The sequence below is a fragment of the Bison bison genome, unplaced genomic scaffold (genome assembly GCF_000754665.1).
Source record: "Bison bison bison isolate TAMUID 2011002044 unplaced genomic scaffold, Bison_UMD1.0 scf7180017864181, whole genome shotgun sequence".
Taxonomy (NCBI): Eukaryota; Metazoa; Chordata; class Mammalia; order Artiodactyla; family Bovidae; genus Bison; species Bison bison.
In genome coordinates this window covers 2,101,337-2,109,146 of record NW_011494753.1, presented here as the reverse complement: position 1 = coordinate 2,109,146, position 7,810 = coordinate 2,101,337, and the positions used below count along the sequence as shown (strand labels likewise).

General features: G+C 41.0%; 1 pseudogene; it reads left to right on the top strand.

The window, feature by feature from the left end:
* Positions 1-2,542: 2,542 nt before the first annotated feature.
* Positions 2,543-4,908, top strand: LOC104991026 (annotated as a pseudogene).
* Positions 4,909-7,810: the final 2,902 nt, after the last annotated feature.

Genomic DNA, 7,810 nt, shown 5'->3' with positions numbered 1-7,810 from the left:
CCCCTATGATGAAAAGGACATCTTTTCTCTGGTGTTCTAGAAAGTCTTGTAGGTCTTCACAGAACTGTTCAACTTCAGCTTCTTTGGCATCAGTGGTTGGGGCATAGACTTGGATTACTGTGATGTTGAATGGTTTGCCTTGAAAATGAAGTGAGATCATTCTGTCATTTTTCACAGAATGTCAAATGTAATTTTTGACCCTTAAAAAAGAATTACATGAAAAGATGTCAACATTGTTAAATATTAGAAGTGCAAATAGAAACCACAGCAAGCTATCACGTCACACCAGTCAGAGTGGCCATTCTCAGAAACTCTACAAACAATAACCGCTGGTGAAGGTTTGGAGAAAAGGGAGTATCCTCCCCTAATGCTGGGAGTATAAACTGGTAACAGACACTGTGAAGGATGGTGTGATGGTTATTGAGGCAAAGAAAATAAGGTTAGAATACTTCCTAACACCATACACAAAACAAACTCCAAAGAATATAAAGATCTAAATGTGAGGATGGATACTGTGAAAGCTCAAGGAAAACATAGGCAGGACACACATAGACATAAATCCCAGTGAGGTCTTTCTGGATTCACCTCTTAGATGAATGAAAAATAAACCAAAAATAAGAAAATGGGACCTAATTAACCATAAAACATTTGTACAGCAAAGGAAACCCAAAATGAAAGACAAACGAAGCCCAGAATGGGAAGAAATGTTTGCAGATAAAGATATCCACAAGGAACACGTCTCTGAAACACACAGACAGCTCATACAGCTCAATATCAAAAGCACAGACAACCCAAGACACCAATGGGCCAAACACAGAAATGGGTATTTCTTGGAGGAAGACATGCAGACTGTGATTAGGGACCTGAGGACATTCTCAGCATCACTAATTCTTACACAAACACAAAGCAAATCCAGTGAGGTCTCACACAGGTCAGAACGGCCATCTCAAAATATGTCCAAAAATAAATGCTAGAGACGGTGTGGAGAGAAGAGAATGTTCCTACACTGTGGTTGGACGTGTCCAATGGCGATCCACTAGGGAGAACAGTATGGAGAGTCTTAAAAAACAAAATAGAGAAGTACCTTCAGACCCAGCAATCCTGTGCCTGGGTATACATCCAGAGAAAACCAACATTTTAAAAGACACGGGAACACCCACCATCTGTAGCCCACCAGGCTTCTCTGTCCCTGGGGTTTCCCAGGCAAGAATACTGGAGTGGGTTGGAGGCCCTCCTCCAGGGGGTCTTTCGAACCCAGGTGTCCTGCATTGCAGGCAGAGTCTTTACTGTCTGAGCCACAAGGGAAGCACCCCTACACACTCCATTGCAAACTAGAGGATAAAAAAAGAAAAGAAAAACAAAAACTGACTCTGTTCCCCTCAGCCCATGGTTTCCTTGGCTTGTTTCAAATCTCTGGAGATTGGGCTGGCTGAGCTGCTAAGGCTGGATTGTTGTGGGGCTCAGGTCCTGGAAGGATGTGGGAGGCAGGGTGCCCCATGATGTTCCTGGAGTGCCTCTTGCCCTCTGCATGAGCCCTCAATCTCCAGATAAAGTTGGGAAAATTAAGAGTTTTGAATACCACAGGAAATTTACTGAGCAGATGGTAATCATCTAGATGTGAAAAAGAACAAGAAAAAGAATAGATAAATGTCTATATATAACTGGATCAAGTTCCTTTACCCCTGAAACAAATGCCACGTCATAAATCACCTCTAAAATCACCTCTATGCCAATGCTAAATAATAAGAAAATGACAGGACTGAAAAAAAAAAAAAAGTTGGACATAAAGTAATGCTGCCACCTTGTGGTCATTGTCGGTAACAACAACTTGAAAACCTGTGCTGATGGATATTTAATATTCACAGGGTTCCTGTTTAAATTTAGTTGCTCAGACATGTCTGACTCTTTGCAACCCCATGCACTGCAGCACATCAGGCTTCCCTGTCTTTGACTATATCCTGGAATTTTCCAAAACTCATGTTCATTGAGTAGGTGATGTCATCTAACCATCTCATCCTTTGTCACCCTCTTCTCTTCCTGCCGTTAATCTTTCCCAGCATCAGGGTCTCTACCAACGATTAGCTCTTCGTGTCAGGTAGCCAAAGTACTGGAGCTTCAGCTTCAGCATCAGTCCTTCCAATGAATATTCAGGGTTGATTTCCTTAAGGACTGACTGATTTGATCTTGCTGTCAAACAGACTCTCAAGAGTCTTCTCCAGCACCACAATTGCAAAGCATCAGTTCTTCAGCGCTCAGCATTCTTTATGATCTAACTCTCACATCCATACATAACTACTGAAAAAACCTTAGATTTGACTATTTGGACTTTTGTCATAAGTGAAAAACAACTAACCTCGAGACATGTCCTAGTGGTGGTCATTGAAAAAGAGTTCAAAACAGGGCAGGCATACAAGACCCATCTCAAGAGGTAAGTTTAACTCACACCCTTTAAAACAAATCTCATGAAAAGACATCAACATGGCTAAATATCAAAGAAATGCAAGTCAAAACCGCAGCGAGGTATCACCACACAGCAGTCAGAATGGCCATTCCTAGAAACTTGACAAACAATAACCGCTGTGAAGGTGTGGAGAAAAGGGAGCATTCCTCCACCGATGCTGGGAATGTAAATTGCTAACAGACACTGTGAAGGATAGAGAGATGGATACTGATACAAGGAAAATGAGGATGAGTTAGAATAGTCCCTAACACCATACACAAAATAACTCCAAATAAAAGATCTAAATGTCAGGATTTAGAAAATCTTGAGGAGCCATAGCCAGGACATACAGTAACATAAATTGCAGGAAGGTCTCTTTGGATACACCTCTTAAATGAATGAAAAATAAACCAAAAATAAGAAGACAGAAACTAATTAACCATAAAAGCATTTGCACAACAAAGGAAACCCAAAATGAAAGACAATTGCAACCTGGAATGGGAAGAAATATTTGCAAATGAAGATATGGACAAGGAATTCATCTCCAAAACATACAAGGAGCCCCAAATAGTTCAATATAAAAAACACAACAACCCAAGACACAAATGGGCCAAACACAGAAATGGATATTTCTTGGAGGAAGACATGGGTATTGTGATTAGGCACATGAGAACATGCTCAGCATCTCTCATTCTGACACAAAGGCAAATCAAAAGTCTGATGTGATATCACCTCACATCAGTCAGGATGGCCATCTCAAAACACCTAAAAGGATGTCTCTTGCATTGGCAGGCAGGGTCTTTAACACTAGTACCACCTGGGAAGCCCTATTCCAATATAAAAAAAACAATGACAGTTTAGAAAAAGGGTTAAAAAAGAAGAAGAAAAAAGAAAGTGCAGCACAAAAGAAAGTGTGGCCATATTGGGAACTACAACTATAAAAGTTGTGTTGACTGACACTTAATATTCACAAGATCCGGGAGTGGGAGGGAGGTGTAAGTAAACAACTGCCTTCCAGGAGTCTCCTGCTGCTGCTGCTGCTGCTGCTGCTGCTGAGTCGCTTCAGTCGTGTCTGTGCGACTCCATAGACGGCAGCCCACCCAGGCTCCCCTGTCCCTGGGGTTCTACAGGTAAGAACGCTGGAGTGGGTTGCCATTTCCTTCTCCAATGCATGAAAGTGAAAAGTGAAAGTGAAAGTGAAGTCGCTCAGCCGCGGGTGGTCATTGAAAAGAACTCATAACTGGGTAGACCTTCATGAAGCCAGTATTAACAGGTACCCTTAACTCACACCTTAAAAAAAAAAAAATCACATGAAAAGATGTCAGCATCGCTAAATATTAGGGAAGTGTGTTCAATCCTGAAATGAGGTATCACCCCAAACCTGCCAGAATGGACATTGTCAATACTCTACAAAGGTCAAATCCACCAAATGCTGTAGAGAAAAGGGAACTCTCTTCCTCTGATGCTAAAAATGAAAACAGGTGAACACCAATATGGAGGCCAGCCTGCTGGTTCCTTGAGCAATGGAAAGAAGAATGAGGTGGGTCTCTGAGAGCCGAAAATTGAGAGCTTCTTCGTGCCGCGGAGACTGCACCCGGCGGCTCGGCAGCTATCACCGTGCCACAAAATGAATATGTTGAGTTACACCGTAAGCGCTATGGATATCGTTTGGATTACCATGAGAAAAAGAGAAAGAAGGAAGGTTGAGAGGCTCATGAACGTTCAAAGAAAGCAAAAAAGATGACTGGTCTGAAAGCTAAGCTCTACCATAAACAGCGCCATGCTGAGAAAATACAAATGAAAAAGACTATTAAGATCCATGAAAAGAGAAACACCAAACAGAAGAATGATGAAAAGACTCCACAAGGAGCAGGACCTGCATATCTACTGGACCGAGAGGGACAGTCTCGAGCTGTCCAATATGATTAAACTTAAGTACTTTCCAATATGATTAAACAGAAACGAAAAGAGAAAGCGGGAAAATGGGAGGTCCCTCTGCCTAAAGTTAGTGCCCAGGGAGAAACAGAAGTATTAAAAGTTATTTGAACAGGAAAGAGAAAGAAGAAAGCCTGGAAGAGGATGGTTACTAAAGTCTGCTTTGTTGGAGATGGCTTTACTCGAAAACCACCTAAATATGAAAGATTCATTAGGCCAATGGGATTACGTTTCAAGAAGGCTCATGTAACACATCCTGAACTGAAAGCTGCCTTTTGCTTGCCAATACTTGGTGTAAAGAAGAATCCCTCATCCCCACTATATACAACTTTGGGTGTTATTACCAAAAGAACTGTCATTGAGGTGAACGTGAGCAAGTTGGGCCTTGTAACACAAGGAGGCAAAGTCATCTGGGGAAAATATGCCCAGGTTACTAATAATCCTGAAAATGATGGATGCATAAATGCAGTCTTACTGGTTTGACAGCAGTTACATACAAATAACTCCTTATAATTACTGAAGACTACACACCAATCGGGAAACCATTACTCTGATATTTCTGAATACTACCAATCAACCTTACATGTTGTCTTCAGTCAAAGAAAACTATTTATTCTACTGTTTTAAAAAAGAAAAAAGCCAACATTAAAATGATCTAATTTTACAAAAAAAAAAGAAAAGAAGAATGAATTAGAATCTCTCTCAAACCGTACACAGAAATAAACTTCAAATAAGATAAAGATCTAAATGTAAGGGTGGATACTATGAAACTCTTGAGGAAACTATAGGTGGGACATGCTGTGACATCAATTCCACCAAGTGCTTTTTGGGATCCATCCCTCAGAATAATGAAAAATAAACCAAAAGTTAGAGAATGGGACCAAGTTAATCTTAAAAGCATTTGCATAGCAAAGGACACCCTAAACAAAAGAGAAAGACAACCTTCAGAATAGGAAAAATATATTTGTAATTGAAGATACTCACAAGGAATCTGTGTCCAAAACACAGAAACAATCCTTGCAGCTTAATATCAAAAAGTTGAATAACCCAAGAAATCAACGGATCAAAATCGATATTTCTTCCAGGAAGGCATACTGAAAAAGAAATGCAAGAAGGCAAAGTGGTTGTGTGACTAGCCTTACAAATAGCTGAGGAAAGAAGAGAAGTGAATGGCAAAGAAGAAGGGAAAAGATACCCAAGTGAATGCAGAGTTCCAGAGAACAGCAAGGAGAGATAAGAAAGCCTTGTTATGTGAACACTGCAAAGAAATAGAGGAAAACAATAGAATGGGAAAGACTAAAGATCTTTTAAGAAAACTGGAGACACCAGGGGAATAGTTCTTACAAAGATAGGCGCAAAAAGGGACAAAAATGGCAAGGACTTAACAGAAGCAGAAGAGATTAAGAAGAGGTGGCAAAAATACACAGAAGAACTGTACAAAAAAGTTCTTAATGACCCAGACAACTGCAATGGTGTTGTCACTCACCTAGAGTCAGATATCCTGGAGTGTGAATTCAAGTGGGCTTTAGGAAGCATTACTACAAGCAAAGCTAGTGGAGGTGATGGAATTCCAGCTGAGCTACTTCAAATCATAAAAGATGATGCTGTGAAAGTGCTGCACTCAATATGCCAGCAAATTTGAAAAACTCAGCAATGGCCATGGGACTGGAAAAGGTCAGTTTTCATTCCAATCCCAAAGAAAGGCAATGCCAAAGAATGTTCAAACTACCATGCAATTGCACTCATTTCAAATGCTAGTAAGATTATGCTCAAAATCCTTCAAGCTAGTCTTCAGCAGTACATGAACCAAGAACTTCTAGATGTACAACATGGATTTAGAAAAGGCAGAGGAACCAGAGATAAAATTGCCAACATCTGTTGGATCATTGAAAAAGCAAGAGAATTAAAAAAAAAAACTCTACTTCTGCTTCCTTGACTATGCTAAAGACTTTCACTCTTTAGATCACAACAAACTGTGGAATATTCTTGAAGATATGGGAATAGCAGACCACATTACATGCCTCCTGAGAAACTTCCATTCAGGACAAGAAGCAACAGTTACAACTGGACATGGAAAAACAGACTGGTTCCAAATTGGGAAAGGAGTACGTCAAGGCTGTATATTGTCACCCTGCTTATTTAACTTATATGCAGAGTACATCATGTGAAATGCTGGATTTCACAATGAAATGCTGGATGACTCACAAGCTGGATTCAAGACTGCCAGGAGAAATGTCAATAACCTCAGATATGCAGATGAGACTACTTTAATGGCAGAAAGTAAAGAGGAACTAAAGAGCCTCTTGATGAAGGTGAAAGAGAAAAGTGAAGACGTTGGCTTAAAACTCAACATTCAAAAAAAGAATATCCTCACATCTGGTCCCATCAGTTTATGGCAAATAGATGGGGAAAAAGTGGAAACAGTGTCAGATTTCATTTTCTCAGGCTCCAAAATCAATGCAGACTGTGCCTGCAGCCACGAAATTAAAAGACGCTTGCTCCTTGGATGAAAAGCTATGACCAAACTAGACAGTGTATAAAAAGCAGACATGACTTTGCTGACAAAGGTCCATTATGGTCAAAGCTATGGTTTTTCCAGTAGTCATGAACAGATGTGAGGCTGGACCATAAGGAAGGCTGAATGCTAAAGAACTGATGTTTTCAAATTGTGGTGCTCGTAAAGACTCTTGAGAGCCCCTTGGACTGCAAGGAGATCAAACCAGTCAATCCTGAAGGAAATCAGTCCTGAATATTCACCGGAAGAACTGGTCAGTTCAGTCAGTCAGTTCAGTCGCTCAGTCGTGTCCGACTCTTTTCGACCCCATGAATCGCAGCACACCAGGCCTCCCTGTCCATCACCAACTCCCGGAGTTCACCCAGACTCATGTCCATTGAGTCAATGATGCCATCCAGCCATCTCATCCTCTGTCATCCCCTTCTCCTCCTGCCCCCAATCCCTCCCAGCATCAGAGTCTTTTCCAATGAGTCAAGTCTTCGCATGAGGTGGCCAAAGTACTGGAGTTTCAGCTTTAGCATCATTCCTTCCAAAGAACACCCAGGGCTGATCTCCTTTAGAATGGACTGGTTGGATCTCCTTGCAGTCCAAGGGACTCTCAAGAATCTTCTCCAACACCACAGTTCAAAAGCATCAATTCTTCGGCGCTCAGCTTTCTTCAGAGTCCAATTTTCACATCCATACATGACCACAGGAAAAACCATAGCCTTGACTAGATGAACCTTTGTTGGCAAAGTAATGTCTCTGCTTTTCAATATGCTATCTAGGTTGGTCATAACTTTCCTTCCAAGGAGTAAGCGTCTTTTAATTTCATGACTGCAGTCACCATCTGCAGTGATTTTGGAGCCCAAAACAATAAAGTCTGACACTGTTTCCACTGTTTCCCCATCTATTTCCCATGAAGTGATGGGACCAGATGC